Source organism: Notechis scutatus, chromosome 2 (genome assembly GCF_049901735.1).
Source record: "Notechis scutatus isolate UNSWTSFEM ecotype Mainland chromosome 2, rNotScu1.2, whole genome shotgun sequence".
Taxonomy (NCBI): domain Eukaryota; kingdom Metazoa; phylum Chordata; class Lepidosauria; order Squamata; family Elapidae; genus Notechis; species Notechis scutatus.
The window spans coordinates 200798919-200816926 of record NC_142010.1 but is presented as its reverse complement, the minus strand read 5'-3'; the positions used below and the strand labels follow the sequence as shown (position 1 = coordinate 200816926).

The 18008-nt window shown below is 38.7% G+C and overlaps 1 protein-coding gene across 1 annotated transcript in view; it reads left to right on the top strand.

The window, feature by feature from the left end:
* ALDH1A1 (aldehyde dehydrogenase 1 family member A1) overlaps positions 1-18008 on the top strand; it is an 88268-nt gene that overhangs the window by 13077 nt on the left and 57183 nt on the right. The gene's annotated exons all lie outside the window — the stretch shown is intronic.

Here is an 18008-nt window from a genome sequence, read left to right as displayed (position 1 = left end):
TGTTGTTATCTGTGGTACGGCTAGGAAATACTGGGCATGATCCATTGCTGTTTACAAATACTGAGCCGAAGAATGTGTTAAAGATGTTGGCTTTAATGGTTTTTTAATTCCCAAAAAATCTTTAATGATTTTTTAATTCCCAAAAAATCTTGTGCTGACCCGGCCCGTCTGTCAAATTTTAAAAGTGAATGCGGCCCCCCGAGCCAAAAAGTTTGCCCACCCCTGCTCTAACATATGCCTTTATTGTATCACATACATTCTGAATTGATGTATCTTCTTTTTTGTTTTCTCTAAAGAAAAAAAGCCAATTCTTTCTCCATCCACTGTGTGAAGTCTTTTTCCTTTAAAATAGTATTATTTAACGTCCATCTAGATCTTCTTTTTTGTCCTTTCCATTTAATTGTCATTGGGTTGTGATCTGCCCAAGTACTTGTTTCAATATTTATTTCTTGAATATTAGTTATTAATTCTGTTGACATCATATCATATCTATTCTGGACCATGATAAATGTCTATTTGAATAGAAGGTGTATTGTTTAGTCTTAGCATTTCTTTCTCTCCATGCATCTTTTAAATTTATTTCATCTGTCATTTTTAAAAAGGATGTAGGGAGAGTCTTTCTGTTTTGCTTTGTTGTTTTCTGTGTTGTATAGTCCAATTTATTGTCTACAATTCCATTAAAGTCTCCCATCATAACGATATTAACCTAGTCCAGTTCAATTATTTTCATATGTAATTTTCTATAAAATTCTTCTTGATTGTCATTCGGGGCATAGATTGCAATCAGGAGTGTTTTCATAATATTGTCCATTATTTCCACCATTAATAATCTTCCATCGTCATCTGTATGGATCAATTTTGCTGGGATAATATCTTTAATGTATAAAACCTCTTTTCTTGCATTTTGTCAAAGAAGTAAATATTTTCCCTAATTTTGGCTGTATCAACAGTTGTTCATGTTGTTTTTAAATATGTACTTCTTGTAGGCAGATTATATCAAATTTTAATTTCTCTAATTTATGGAAAGTTTTCCTTCTTTTATCAGCTGAATTAAGTCCATTTATGTTAATTGTAATCAGTTTTTTTCTCTTCTATGGTTATACTTTATAGGTAGGTTTGGCAGCTCTCGTAGATCTTGGTTCACATTGTTCTTTAGCTTCCTCCTTTCCGCCTACTGCACCTTCTTCTTTTTCAGTCGCTATTTGGCAGTCCTCTTGGAATTCAATTAGTGACATTTCTTTTTCTGTCTCCTCCTCTTTCCCTCCAAAGTATTCTGTATAAAATAATTCAGCTTTCTCAATTGAGTCAATTATGTGTCTCTGTTCTTGCCATGTGAACATTAAACCTTCTGGAATCTATAATTCACCTCTTTTTTAAGTAAAATTTTAGTCAGGAATTGGTATTCTCTTCTCATCTCTCTCACACTTCTGGGTACTTGTTTCAGGACTACAATCTCCTTATCTTTATATGTCAATGTTTTCTGTCTTGCCACCTGCAATATTTGCGTTTTAATGGCTTTCTTTGTAAATCTGATGTGGACTTCTCTTGGTAGGCTATTTCTCATTGCATATCTTGTGAAGACTCAAAAAACATCATCTATTCCATCCACCATCTTCTCTTTGGTTATTTCCAGAGCTTCAGCCAAGATTTCTATCATTATCTCAGCTAAATTTTGTCCCTTTTCTTCCTCTTATGTTTTGGAATCTGAGATAAAATTCTGATCTGTCCATCTCCCACCTCAGCATCCCACTTTTATCTTGTTCAACCACAGTTAATCTGCCATCAATATCTCCAATCTTCTTATCTCTTTGTTTATCTTCTTCAATTTTTTGGAATCTCTCATCTTACTTCATCATCATTTGTTGAATGTTCTCCACCTTTTCATCAGTTTTTTCTATTCTCTTTTCAATATTCTCTGTTCTTGCTTGTATGCTTTGAATTCCTTGCATTATCATCTGCAACGTCACCTTTTCCTGTTCTTTTTCTTGTTGTAACATCATCTGTATTGAGCATTGTCCTCCAGATGGTGAAGAGGAAGAAGTAGGAATTGAAGAACCAGCCACTGTTAGTTTCCTGCTCATTTCAGACAATTCAAAATCTTCAGGTTCTTCTAGACCTTAATCCACTCATGAAATAACCATTGTAATTCCAAGTAAAAATAGTAGAAAAAAAGAAGCAAGATTAAAAAAAAATTATTCAGGTTCTTGTATACCTTAATCCAATCGATTAGTTAAATAGCAGTAAAAACTCAAAAAAGGAGAAAAACCATAAACAGAAAAGGGAAAAAATTGTTGAATCTTGTAGGAGGCAGAAAAATAAAAAGTAAAAAACTAAAGAAGGAAAAAAAATAAATTCTTCAGGTTCTTCAACACCTTAATCCAATTTAAAAGTCTCAGGTATGAAAAGGTATAAAAAAGGAAGCCACAAAAAGAAAACCAATATGGAAAGTAAATAAAAAATTCAGGAGAGGGAGAGAGAAAAAAGAAAAAAGACTACTCCCTTAAAAAGAAAGAAAGAAAGAAAGAAAGAAAACATTAATACTAAGACTTGTCCTTTAAAATAAAATGCAAAAGTAAAAATTAGGCTCCAAAAGCAAAAAGAAAGACAAAAGCAAGTTCCAAAAGGCCAAAGATTCAAATGACTATTACAAATAATAAACTGATAAGGAGGGGGTTTGTTAAAGTAAGGAATAGCCCAGCTTGAAAAAGATAAAAAGAACACACTGCACCTATTTAGTTATCCAAGACTTTTGTTAAGTTTTATAGCTCTCTTCTCTAAAGTCTTATCATCTTTTCTCTGTAAACTTCAACACCAGACTTCAGATACTGATAGAAACCCAGAAGAGCACCTGCAATAATACTCTCCCATTCTCTTCCCTCTATCTTATCAGACAGGCTCAAAGTCCTTGAAAAGAAGTCTGAATTCTTTCTCAGCTTTGTCTGGTAGAGAAAGAGAAAACAAGAAAGAGAAACAATATTTCTAAGCCTCTAGTTGGCAGTGTTACAAAGTTTCCTCTGCTTTCACTTTCCCCCTCCTTTTCCAAACAAAATATAATAAAAAATAATTAAAAAGGAAAAAGGATTTAGAAAAAAAAGCTAAAAGGGAATCTCTAGCCTAAAATATTATAAAGACAAAAAGGAGAAGAGACAAAAAAGAAAAACTAAGGTAGAAAACAAAAGACCAGTCCAGTTCAAAGTAAAAAATCATCTATGAAGAGTCCAGCAAAAAAAAAGAAAAAATTAATTTGACTTCCCATTTAAAATCACTGTTTAATCACTTCTGTCTAAAATTTTACAGATTCTTTCTTTTCCTTAGGGTGTCCTTTCAAATCTTAAAGTAAAGAAAAAATTCTCACCAACCGGCACACTTTCTCTTTCCGTTCTCTTCTGTTTCAGAGCTGTCCCAACTTCAGCAGCTTTAATGGCTGCCTCTTTGCTGCTGGCAAAAAGAGCTTCTCCTGGATCTACCAGGGACTTTGCGATATCCCTGGGATTGACAGGATGCGCTCTTTACATTCACCGTCTTTTTGGGATGGTTTAGATCCATTTGGACCGTCTAGGAGCAAAGATATCGGCGGCAATCTCAGACCTTCAAGATCGCATGCCGTATCGTCGCAATGCCAGCTCCGCCCTCCCCGGTAGCAACACTGATTGACAATCAATTTCACATGCTGTTGTGCAAATGGAATAGACAACAGGTGGAAAGCATAGGCAGTTAGCAAGACATCTCCAATAAAGGAGCGGTTCTGCAGGTGGTGACCACAGACCACTTCTCAGTTCCTATACTTTCTGGCTGATGGTTTGGTCACTTTTGAATGCTGGCAGTGCTTTCACTAGTGGTAGCATGAGACGGAGTCTACAACCCACACAAGTGGCTCAGGTAGTGCAGCTCATCCAGGATGGCACATCAATGCGAGCTGTGGCAAGAAGGTTTGCTGTGTCTGTCAGTGTAGTGCCCAGAGCATGGAGGCACTACCAGGAGACAGGCCAGTACATCAGGAGACATGGAGAAGGCCGTAGGAGGGCAACAACCCAGCGTCAGGACCGCTACCTCCGCCTTTGTGCAAGGAGGGACAGGAGGAGCACTGCCGGAGTCCTGCAAAATGACCTCCAGCAGGCCACAAATGTGCATGTGGCTGCTCAAATGGTCAGAAACAGACTCCATGAGGGTGGTATGAGGGCCTGATGTCCACAGGTGGGGGTTGTGCTTACAGCCCAACACCGTGCAGGACGTTTGGCATTTGCCAGAGAACGCCAAGATTGGCAAATTCGCCACTGATGCCCTGTGCTCTTCACAGATGAAAGCAGGTTCACACTGAGCACATGTGACAGACGTGACCGGGTCTGGAGACGCCATGGAGAATGTTCTGCTGCCTGCAACATCCTCCAGCATAACCGGTTTGGCAGTGAGTCAGTAATGGTGTGGGGTGGCATTTCTTTAGGGACCGCACAGCCCTCCATGTGCTCGCCAGAGGTAGCCTGACTGCCATTAGGTACCGAGATGAGATCCTTGTGAGACCATATGCTGGTGAGGTTGCCCTTGGGTTCCTCCTAATGCATGACAATGCTAGACCTCATGTGGCTGGAGTGTGTCAGCACTTCCTGCAAGACGAAGGCATTGATGCTATGGACTGGCCCGCCCATTCCCCAGACCTGAATCCAATTGAGCACATCTGGGACATCATGTCTCGCTCCATCCACCAACGCCACATTGCACCACAGACTGTCCAGGAGTTGGGGGATGCTTTAGTCCAGGTGTGAGAGGAGATCCCTTAGGAGACCATCCACCACCTCATCAGGAGCATGCCCAGGCGTTGTAGGGAGGTCATACAGGCATGTGGAGGCCACACACACTACTGAGCCTCATTTTGACTTGTTTTAAGGACATTACATCAAAGTTGGATCAGCCTGTAGTGTTTTTTTCCACTTTAATTTTGAGTGTAACTCCAAATCCAGACCTCCATGGGTTGCTAAATTTGATTTTCATTGATAATTTTTGTGTGAGTTTGTTGTCAGCACATTCAATTATGTAATGAACAAAGTATTTAATAAGAATATTTCATTTATTCAGATCTAGGATGTCTTATTTTTGTGTTCCCTTTATTTTTTTGAATAGTGTATATACTCTACAGGCCTTTCATATCTGTTCTGGGCATTGCAAGGAGAGCTGTTAGTTTAGGGACAAACTAAACGTTTCATCAACATTTACCCAGCATGTTTAGATAATGCATTAAATAATTAAATGCTTGAGACAATCAAATTATAGATATTATGTGAGGAATCAAACCTACTAGCACACAATTCACTATAATCTTTAAGCAACTGTTTACCAAGAAAGAATATACAAGGAAAAACAAAATAAAAGTTGAAGTTGCTGGTATGTCATAGTTCAGCAGACTTTGCCAAATAGCTAAATCAAATAGAGACAGCAATATTAACACTGATTAATATTAATGAATCATTTTGAAAAAGCTTTCCTAGATAAGACATAAGTCTCTATTTGCTAAGATATTCATTGAGTTTGAAAGAAATGGCTTAATTAATAGTTAAGCAATTCTGTGTAAATAGCACCACTGTTTACATAGGGAAAATAAATCTTAATGCAAAATGGATCACAGATTTATGCTAAAAGTCATATTTCACTGCTCTCTTCTTTAGTAAAGATATCTTATGATGACGTATTGTCATCGTTATTATGAATAACATGAATCAGTGTTATCTGTTCATCCAGCAAATATATAGTTCATACATAAGATTTTATATTTAGCATTTTTTTAATGATAATGACTGGAGGAGACTACTTCCTTTTACTTTCACCTCAAATGTGGATACATTTTCTAGTCAATTTGATTCTATTGAATCAAAACGTTTTTAGATCGGATTATTATTTTTAATTTATGTGTCTTCAACTCTATTTCAGTATATTCGAACTCATAAGATACATAAGATCATAGTCCAGTTAATTTATAAATATAATTCTAATAAAATAGTGTACCCTCTGAATCTTGGTTACTGCCATTCTTCTTTATCAATGTTAGCTTTATCAAAAAGATTAATTTTGAGATATCACAATATTTTGAATTATTATGGCTAGTTCCTTGACTTTTAATTGGAAAGTATAAAATGCTTACATTTGTGATCATACTGCTCTTATGTGCATCAAATAGTTACAAAAAAATCATGAGAGTTAATTGAAAAATAAACTTAAAAGCTTTTGGTTTTGGACATAGCTGGCTCCCATCAATATTTTATATAAAGAGGTAAAATTAAATATTAGCAAATTAATTGCCATTAATATGTTTGTGTCAAATGTATTGGAAAAATGGAAGATCCAGTCAAATCTTAGCAAACAATTTAAAGAAGAAAAAAAGATAATTGTTGTAATGGTTAAAGGTAAAGAAGATAAATTATGTAATTCCTCTGAACTGGAAATTTTCAGTTTTAAAATTCTACTAATATCTGTACAGTCAATCTGAAAAAGTTTTTCATGAAAAGATAGAGGTAATTGTTGTAAGATATCTTTTGAAAAGTACATATGTCTATTAAAGAGAATTATTTGTTTCCGTTGTATCCATTGACTAGTGTAAAATTTTAGGTAAATCTCCTTAGTAGATATTCTTCTTGTCTCCACTGTGTGCATTAATATAGGATATTATTAGTTAGTTGGATTAGGGTCCTCTATTCATATATGACACTTTTAGTTAGTCACTGTTTAAATCAGTATATTTTTCATTACAGTTCCTGTTACAATTATATCAACTTGAAAATTGTATTACATTTTTTCTAGAAATGATGTTTTGATACTTTATCTAATGCTAAATTGTTGGTGCTATCCAGTGATCCAGACATCAGAATTATTTTATAGAAAATGTGGATGGAAACCAGGATTTATTCTTTGTATCAATCAATAGATGAAAAAAAAAAAGAATTATTATTATTTGCTTTAAATAATGGCCAAGGAGACTCACTGGCCATATTTATCATCCTACTATTGATTTCCCAATTTCGGACCAGAATGTTCAACTTCAAAATATCTAATCTGCTACAAATGATTATTAAAATCTATTTATATAGCCTTTCATCTTACTTTTTACATTACTTTAGGTCAGAGGTGTCAAACTCACGGCATCAAGGCAGGATCACATGGCGTATTGGGACTTTTTTCCCCTTCGCTAAACTGGGTGGGGGCAGGGCCAGCATCCGGCCTACAGGTTTCAAGTTTGACACCCCTGGTCTAAGTGGTTTAAATACAGTACAACCAGGAGATGGGCTCTATTCCATACCTTGGGCCCCAGGCTTGGCACAAAACCAAATTTTCAAGGCCTTATATTTGATCAACAGGCACAGTGCCAATCTAATCTAATCGAGAGGACTATGCACCAAGGGGCTGAGGCCATGGCAGAAAAGGCTCTTCTAGGTCTCACCATCAAGACTCCTCTGCTGACGATGCTTGGAGCATGGTCCTCCTCACTGATCAAGTAGGACAGGTACAAACAATTAGAAGAGATAAGTAGCCTAGTCCCAAGCTATGAAGGGCTTTAAAGGTGACAACTAGCACCTTGAATTGTGTCTTGAAGCACAGTGGAAACCAATGAAGCTCAAGAAACAGTGGTGCCCCGTACATCGATTAACCAGCACCAGTTGTTCTGTATTGTCCATTAACATACTTGTAAATACCGCGACCTGATTGGTCAGGGCGCACTGATTAGCCCGCCGCGAATCCCCGCAATTGGTGGAAACTAATCGTGGGAGATTCAAAGCGGTGCCATTGGCCGTGGCCGGTGCGGCCAGACAATATAAGCCGCCGCAAATCCTCTGAACCCCGAGTCGATCTCGGGACTAATAAAGAGCTGAAAATCTAGTCACTGACTCCCGAGCCTCCTTCCAATCGGCATACATAACACCAGTAACTTCCCATGCTGTAGCATTCTGCACCAGATGAAACTTCCAAATACTCTTCAAGAGCAGCCCCATGTAAACCCATTGCTATAATCCAGTCAGGAGGTCACAAAGTCATGAGAAATGATGAGCACAGCCCTATGATACATAGAATCTTATAATTAATCTTCCTAAACGAATGATAATGAATCCATTAATTTGAGGTGCAAGTTGTAATGGTTGAATGGAATAAAGAATTAGGGATTGTTTTAACAATATTAAAAACTTAAATATTAGATGATATTTTATTCAACAACAAAAAAAATTAACATTTTGTATTTGTTAGACTATGTTTTTATAGAAAGTGCTGGATCCAATCACGAAGATGTCATGAAAGTACTGTTTCTAACAGAATTGAGTAGTGTCCTATCATAGTTCCATTTAGGCGAAGAATTTGGAAAAAGTAATCAAATTCAAGTTACAAATGAATATTTCTAGAAATTCATATTTGTTTGAATTATATTCATATTTCATGGAAAGCAACATGGAAAAAAAGCAGAATCTCTGGGCATTTCTTTTAACTAAAAGAACCCTACTTGTTACCGTTTTTTTTTTTAAAGTGGGTCCAATTACTCAGTGATGCCCAGATTTGATACTAAAAACCTAAATGTATCACTTGTCAATCTATCAATGCAGAATAGTTGTAAATGATTATAATAAAATATGGCCACCATTCATTTTAATGCTTATTTAGAACATTTATGTAGGTGAACTGTGTTTTGGTGTGCAACCTTCCTTCCTTCCTTCCTACCCACCTACCTATTTTCTTCACAAATACTTTATCAAACTTATTTGATGTTTCCTATTTTATATTCTATGCTTTAACCTGCTGAATAAATACTATTCAGTATTTAAGTAGAATATCTCCTGGCCTCAGCACCCCAGAATTTTGACTTCACCATCTCTTTCTAGTTTGTCTGGTGGTGGTGGTGAGCCTTAAAAAGGAAACAGCTTTACTCCATTCATCCTGATTATTTGAGATAAGGTGCTTTCTCACAGTTTTACATTGGATGCTTTTAGCACAACCAAATTTATGACCCTTTTTGTTTTTTATTTACTCCGATATTTGGAAATCATTTACTTGTGCCAAATTTCCCTAAATAGAATTTCAGAAACACAGACATCTTCTCTGCTAGAGTTTCATTTTCCGACATCTGAAAATGACTCACTAGTTCTCTTTTGTTAAAGAAAAAAAAAACATTTAAAGCTTTTTCATCTCTAATTATTACAGGCTTTAGAAATACAGATGGTTGCTTGGCAACATATTTAGTAGTTTTCTAACGAAGTCTCTCCTAGAGAGCATCAGATTAATTTGTTCTTGTTTTTTAAGCCAGTGATGGAGTTCCAGTCTTTATTTCATCTATTTCTCAAACCAATACCTGGCATCTTACCAAGATAGTTTTGGGGATATTTTCGGTTGCTTCTAGAGTTGAGATTTTTCTTTTTAATCTAATTTCCTTACCTCCTTCCTTATTTTGTTTCTTCCTTTCAGTCTTTATAAATGTTGGTAAGACCTGCTCACAGCTGACTTCAGTATTTTTTTTAATTAATTGTAATGAAATATTTGGGACACAGAAGAAGACCACATCCAGTAATTCCCCCAGTTCTCCTGGGTCTTAAATTCAGCATATTGTGCCTTTCTCTTAAGTACAGGAGAGATAAATCAACCTCAAAGTATTCCTGGATAATACTTGTGGGATAACTTCTACATCCTGCTTCAGGTTGTTTTGTTGTGTTCTGAACTGAAGTTATCCTATGTTGTTGATTTCATTTCATTTCTGCTGCTAACCTGATTAATGGACACTATCCTAGGCACCTTCTTCAAAGAGAAGATCAAAGTTGGACTTTTTGAGCTCATCAAACAACATCTTGTCTATGTTCCTGTCTAGGTGCCTTTCTGAGGAAACATGTTGGAAGAATGGTTTTACCTTGAAATATCTAGCTACGTACATACCCATCAAACACATTGGGAGCAGGCAATACCTTTAAAAAATGAGCAGAATGGCTGCTAATCCTTGTTCTAAGCTTCAGTCTTACCTACCTTTCTTTCTATTTATTACAGCTTTCCCTTCCCCTGTCATGTGAACCTCTAGACTGGGATGCTGATCAAAGGATTTGTCTCTGAAGTTTGCTCCTACCACATTCCCAATGATAAACAAGCTCCTGATATTAATATATTAGTAATGTTTTCCTTAGAGTCTGACTTGCCTGAAAACCCAAGAAGCCATCATAAATATAGAACTTGAAAGGCGAGTGTTATTGAAATGAATGAAGTGAACCATGGTATAGAAGAAAGGAGGGAATGTCAAAATGTGGCATTTTCACAGTGTATTGAATGAACTCAGCAATGCTGAAGTTGCTGGACCAGCAAAAACCTGGTTTATTATAAAATTCTGAATACTCAAATTGAGCCAAGCCATCCCAAAGGCAACAACTGAGCAGGGAGTAAGGGACTAAAGATCACCAGTCTATGTCCTTCTTTAAAGGCATTTGGTCAATGTGGAAACATGATGTATTCATAATAAAATGAAGCCTGGAGGTTGTTGTGTTTAGGTATATCTAGGCATATTGCAGTTAAAGTAGATTAAACATTACTTATGGCTTCTAATTCTATTCAATGTATAGAAATAGATGCGCTTCTTCCTGTTATTTAAAAATTACAGCATATAACAGTGAAGCTTAATTCAAAACATTTTCCAGAATAGAAAGATTCCAGTTTGGCGAAACATAGTTCCTCAATATTATCAAATGAGAATATTCTACTACAAAATGCTGTTTTTCTTGATGATCTGAACTTTTCTTAAATGCCTGAGAGAACTTCAAGGAACGAGGAAAAGGAGCAAATTTTGCTAATATTGAATTCACAACTATTATTCAAAGCTGTCCCGAAAGTGCTTTTTTTCATGAAGCAACTGGACTTTCTTGTTTTTCTTTGAAGATGTTTCACTTCTCATCCAAGAAGCTTCTTCAGCTCTGACTTTTGCCTCCTGAAAAAGCACCTTTGGAATAACCATGACCTGGATGACTGAGAATCTCCACAGACATTGTTCAAAGCTGTTTTCATAACCCATATTCAAGGTCACTGAAAGCCAGTTTGGTGTAGTGCTTAAGAAACTGGGAAGATCATGGCTTCTAGCCTGTCTTGGGCAGAAAGCCAGCTGGGTGACTTTGTTGCCAGTCACATTTTCTTAACCTTAGGAAAGAGGCAATGGCAAGTCACCTCTGAAAAACCTTGCCAAGAAAACTACAGGGACTTCGTTCAGGGGGTCTCTGAGAATCAGACATGATTGAACAGTAGGGAAAAATATGTATCACGGTTATTTGGCAGACTTAGCAGGGTGTCTTTGTATCTTTAGATATTTCAAAAGCAAAATGCTTCATTAATTATGTTTTGCAGTACAGAGTTGGAGTACGTGGATTCTTTAAACAGCAAATGTTTCCCAAGATCATGTATTTTGGAGAATTTAGCTTTCTCAGCCTTCAACTGCAAACATGTTCTTCAAAAGCAAAAAAAGCTTTTACAGAATTTCCTTTCTAATCAGTAATGTATCCTTTGTTAAGACTGGAAATCTATTTTGGCTTCCTTTGACTCAGAAAAAGTTCCCAAAAGAACTTTGCCCCTTTGTATTTTGGATTAACAATTCTGTGCCTATTTAAGGAAATGAAACTCTTTGTTCCCTTAATATCACGACGGAGATGGCTTCGATGTACATTTCTCTTATCTGTTTTTTTCCCTTTGAACGGGATTGACTCATTTCATTTTCTAATGGTGTATCCAACCATTTAATAACCAATTAGTCTCAAGCATATGAATTATCTATTTCATTTCTTTTTCCCTAATAAAATTGGCAATGACTGAAAATGTACTCAGACACATATTTATTTATATCAAGAATGTGCAAAGCTCTATTTTAGAGAGAAGAAAGAATTGCCAAAGAATTTCCCAAACTTGTTGTTTTCTCTCACAGTTCACAAGGATCTAATCTGGGGGTATTTGATAGCTTTCCAGAATTACATGTGCTTGGAATGAGCACAGTTTGTAAAGAATTCTCTGTCTCTCTCCTTCTTCGCCTTCCTGCCCCTCTCTCTTTGCCACACCATATGAACATGTTTCCAGAAATGCCTCGTATTATATTATCTATGTTATTGAAATCAGAGCAACATTTTCTTTTTAAAAAGGGACAGAGTTGCAATGCTTGTAGAAGACAATCCAGGCAAACAAATGGCCGATTGAACTATAAAGGGGCAAAATGTTCCTTACGTTACCTGCTTGTGAACGGCAATTTGTGAACTCGCAGGCATGGCAATGCATTGGATGACTTTTGGGCTTAATCTACTTCACTGAGTTGTAGTAGGAATAAAACTGAGATCCTCACTTAAACCACCTCTAGGTCCTGGAGGTGGGGGAGGGGAGTACTAAATAAAACAAAGTGAATAAATGAAGTGAATAATGTGAAAATATTGTCCTACATTACATACGCAATTAAATAAAGACGCAATGGGACTGCATCTTTCCTGTGATCTCAGGATTCTTATATTCCAAGGATAATTTAAGTCCTTACATTTGTAAAAATAGAATCTTCAACTTGCTTATCTAGGATAAAGTTAGCCAGGTTTTCGAAGGCTGTCTATTGGTTCACTATTTATTTAAATGTGAATTTTAGCTAATAGCAATTACCTCTGGATAATTATGGTTAGTTTGGGTTATACCAAACTAACCATAGTTTGTTGTCTACAAGGTAAGGAAAGGTTTACCTAATCTTGTTACAATTATTTTTTTTCAACCTCCTGTTCAATCTCTGAAAGATCTATATGAGACTCTTTCTCCAGGCTGGTACCCTTCATTAGGATTGGACTACAATTCACATCAATTCCCATTATACTGTAAGCTACCCTGGCTGAGAATGATGGAATACATCTGGAGATAGTTTGTTTCTGAAAAATAGTTTTTCTTTTATTGTTTCTGAAAAACAATTGGAAATAAAATATGAAATTCAAAGTTGAATACTTACGGGGGGAATCTATACTATTTATACTAATTGTGATTCAAGTCTTGCAACAATACCTAAAGGATTTCTTCAATATCCAGAAATATTGAATTTATCAGACTTGAACACTCTAATTTTAACCAAAAAGCACCCTGCTTGGAATTACCTATATTTTTAGATGCTATCTTAATAATTCTTAGCTCCTTACTAAGGCCTTGAATTATTAAATTTCCACCAGTCTTAGTCTGGAAATCTAACTGTAGATTACCCGCACATAAAAAATAACAATTAAAGTTACCTAATCTTGTTTCATCTGTTCCTTTCCAATGCCTATTCAGCCTTTGAAGTGTCTTTGTCTTTCCCAAGGCTTGTGCCCTTTATTAACATTGAGCTACAATTCACACCAACGCTCATCTTTAGCTACTCTGGCTGAGGATGATGGAATGTATCTCAAGAGTGTGAGGCCAGATATGAAAGGCTACTTTCTAATCTCATTCTTTCTTCTTTCAATCTCCTTCTCCTGGTATCTCATTTCTGATCTTTTCTACCTTCCTTTTGCTTGGTCTTCTGACATCGTCCGAGGTGGTTAGGATATATCAGGTCACACCTCAGCCTGTCAGGACACAGTGCCTCCTTTTCTCCAACCCATCACTTCATTTCAACTTCAAAGAGGTTGCTGACTGGCTGGCCTTGTTAGGCATTAAATAATGACAATGAACCGTGTTGCCTATTCTTTCCCTTTCAAGTTTTGGAAGGCAGTAGAGGGCATTCTCTTAAACTCTTAAAGTCTTTACCAAACATGGCACTTCTGTTTTGTAACAGAATCAGCAAATACATCCTGTTCCTTCCATCCTAGAATGCTGACATTCTGACAACTTCTTTACTATAATACTCATGTCTCAGAATGTCTACAATAATTCCTATATCATCTACCTCAGGTCCATTATAATGTAATTGTGTGTGTACGTGTGTCTATCTGTATGTAGAAAGAGAGAAGCAGAAAATACAGAATTTAGGAAAAACCATATTCCTTGCATGGTTTAATATCACTGGGCCAGGTGTGGACTTCAAAATTTTTAGCAATGGGTTCTCTGCCCCCGTTGCAGGGTGGGCGTGGCCATGGTGGGTGTGACCTAGTCGGCTTCCTGCACCATGGCGGGGCAGGGCATTCTTGCCCTCCCTGGGCTCTGGAGACTCTCTGGAAACCTTAAAATCAACCCATTTCTGGCCTTCCAGAGGGTCCATTTTTCACCCTCCCTGAGCCTCAGCGCGCACCCTGCACTTACCTGCATACCAAAGCAGGCCGCGTGGGGACTCCTGGGAGGGGAGGGGTGGGTGAGCCAGGAGTGGGATTTGGGGGTTCTCCAAACTGTGCAGAATCTTAGCCAGACGATCTCCCGAACCCCTGCGAACTCCCAGCAGCCCACCCCTGCTGAGGAGTCATCTCTATCCAATGGGACAAACCTGCCCCACTCACGTCAGTGGAAGAGGCCTGCTAAGGAATTGAAGAAGGCAACAGGAAAATAGCTTTTTCTGCTGTGGCCCCATTCTCCTGAAACATTCTACCACCAGAGGTGAGACCTTTTGACCTTCTGGAAGGATATTAAATCTAGCTTTGCCGGCTGGCCTGGGGCCTGAAAGGATCCCTCACCACTGGAGAGGGCTGGCTCATCTCCCATCCCATCCATCTCTTAATTCTCTTGTTTTATTAGGTTTTAGTACAGTTTTTAATAAATATTGTACTCTGCGTAATTTGTAATGTTTTAATATTTTAATTTTTTTAACTTGTTTTATCACTTGTAAGCCACCCAGAATCACCTTGTAGGAGAGAGGAGTGGCATAAAAAATTAGTAAATAAACAAACAAAGAAAACAGAATCCACAATTTTACCATTTTGTGTGCGCACACACAGCCTCTCGCTGTGTTTCTGTGATGGCCTGTTTCACTATTTATGTCAAGGGGAGGGAGTAGGGGGGGAGAGTCTGCTGCTGAATGAATCATTGGATCCTCTCTGCCTCCCCTTTGGAGAAACAACAGAATGCAGACTGCTGGATATCTGTGAGCAGGGTTGCCAGATCGCAGCTTGGCTCTGCAGCCAAACTCAAGTCAAAATACGGCCAATTATTTTCTCTCATGGCCAAATTTTCGGGCCAATTTTTTTTATGCAATATAAAATGAGGATATATTGTTTTTTGTTTTTTTAACTGTTTTTAAATAATCAAATCATAAAAAATAGTCAACCAGGGGGCTCAGGATCGCGTGCAGCACTCACCCATATCCTCCGGCACCTCCCGCCCGCGCTCTGCTTCACGCCTGCCTCTCCTCCTCCTCCTCCTCGCTGGCTCGTTCTCTCTCATTCCCCAAGCAGCGCCCCTTGCACAAAGGTTGGGGGGGTTCTCGCGGGGCGCGTCCGAGGCGCAGCTCCGGACAGAGGGGAAAGGGAGCGGGAGCGAGAGCGAGAGAGAGGCGTGTGAGCCAAAAGCTGGAGTGGGGTGGAATGAAGGGGCTCAGATCCCGATCCAGACCCCTCACGGGAGTCTCCAAAAGCAGCCCTGCGCTTGTCCGGGATGCCGGAGGGGCTCCGGGGCCATGGCTTGGCGGCAGCGGCGGCGGAGCTGTCAGCCGGGGGAGGACAAGGGTGCGCGACGAAAGGCGCCAGACGGAGGCGAAGGCAGTCGCCACCCGAAACAACCGAGAACTGGAAGAATTCTAGACAATGCTCTGCTTGCCAAGCACCTTCACAAAAGCAAAAAATACACTGTGTTGTTTCCCTGTGTCATATAATCTATAAATGTGGGTATACACAAAATATTGTATTTTTATTTGTTACTTTATTTTAGTGGTACTACCTGATACAAGCCATGAAATAAGACTTTAGGGTATAGCGTTTTGCTTATCTTGAGTTTATCAAGAGTTTTAATTTGTATGAAGGGACTTTATTTGCATTTCAATTTATATTTGGTACCAAATGGTGCTATTCCAGCTGAAATAAGACTTTCAATTACCTGGGAATAAATCCATATTAAACCAGTCAAATTTTTAGTAGATATTCACTGTGTAGCTTGGCTAAAGCAACATTCTGCCCTGTGTGTTTTAGGATTCTCATCTCTTTCGCTCTCTTCTCTTCTCCTCTCCCGGTTGTTTCAGGCGGTGACTGCCTTCGCCTCCGCCCGGCGCCTTTCATCGCGCACCTTGTCCTCCCCCGGCTGACAGCTCTGCCGCCATGGCCCCGGCACCCCTCCGGCACCCTGGACAAGCGCAGGGCTGCTTTCGGGGGCTCCCATGAGGGGTCTGGATCGGGAACTGAGCCTCTTCATTCCACCCCACTCCAGCTTTCGGCTCACACGTCTCTCTCTCGCTCTCGCTCTCGCTCCCTTTCCCCAGGCAGAAAGAGGCACTTTGTGGCGGAGCCGCTGAGGCGAGCTTTCTCCCCATCCCACGTTCCTTTCTCCCTCAGGCCGCTGACTGGCGCTGCTGAGGACTTCCCTTGTCCATAGGCTGCTGTGAGATTTCCCCCCACCCTCCGGGGACGAGGTCAGACCCGCCATTTAGCCCCAAATTGGGGCTGGTGGGGGGCAGAACTGAATGAAAACCGGTATTCGGCCAAAATTCCGATTTCACGGCCAGGCAACTTTCGTACGGCCAAATTTCCAGCCAAATATATTTGGCTGGAGACATCATTTTTTTCACGGCCAAACAGATAGAAATATGGCCAGATTTCTCGAATTTGGCCAGAAAAACGGCCAGATGGCAACCCTGTCTGTGAGCCATGCAAAAAGTAGGTGGTAACTGGGGATTAATTTTATTTGCTGTTTGGCTGTTGACTATTGAATAGCTCAGAAAAAAATAATGCTTGACTTAATAATAATGGGCAATTTATCCATGTTAAATTGGTGTTCCACATCTATGCTGTGACATAATAATAGTTAAAGCCCATCAAGACCATTCATGGAGGGAGCTCTAAAAAAATCAAGATGACATCCAGAACTGTGGAATTGAAGCCACACCCTAGTGCTTGGGTGTCCAACCTTGGCAACTTTAGATCTGTGGACTTAAATTCCCAGAATTTCCAGTCAGTCATGCTGACTCATGAATTCTGGGAGTCACAAGTATTAAAGTCCACAAGTATTAAAGTTGCTAGTTATAGACCCAATGCTGACTTCTTATATCCTCTCACAGGGGCTAATTCTAATTGCTTTCTATTGGCTGATCTTGGGGTATGTGGTAAGAACATCAGAATGGATGAGCCCAATCACAGGTTGGACACCAATTTGTCAGCTGCCTGATACTAAAAGGAGACATTTTCTGGAAGGGACTCACAAGATTCTTCCTGCCCTCCTGGGTACAGGCCTTTTGTAGTAGCAAAAGTGAACTAAACCCAACAAAAAATGACTGATTAAAGTGTAGAGTGGCACTTAAAAGTTAAGCAAAACCAACCCTCCTTAGCCCATCAAAAATCAAATTGGCCATAATTTGACTAATTTCAGGAAATAATGCTAAAGTGCTGGCTACAGCTGGAACCAAAACTACTATTTATTTATTATTTAATTTATTAAATTTATTGGCCGCCCATGTTATCACAGAGATAATCCTGGGTGAATTTGTATTATAAAGAGGTATTGACCTTTAACTTCAGAGAAACTTGAGGGGCAGATTTCATTTCCACCATCTTCCTGTACTTTCTTCACATTGCACCCAAGGTCAATAAATACTATCTTTATTGCCTTGGTTCGCTGGAGTCAGTGCCCAGCAAACAGGAGGCATATAAGGGCTGTGGAAATATTTTAATAGATGAGTTGAATGAAAAGGCTTAATCCTATCCAATTTTTTTGGATACAGCTTCTTCCGTTATAGGGCTGGAACACTGCCCTCATTTCTCGGTCTGTAAAATGCCACACAACTTGAGCGAAACTAGCACTGTTAGATGTTACCTAGTTTGGGTAATGAGAGATCTTCAAGAAAATAAGCAAGCTCAAAGAACATCAAGAACCATTTCAGAATCATTTCAACCCTGAGCTTCAAATATCCTCCTTTAAATGGAATTCAGAATATAGACTTTGATGACTATGTCAATGAGGATTCT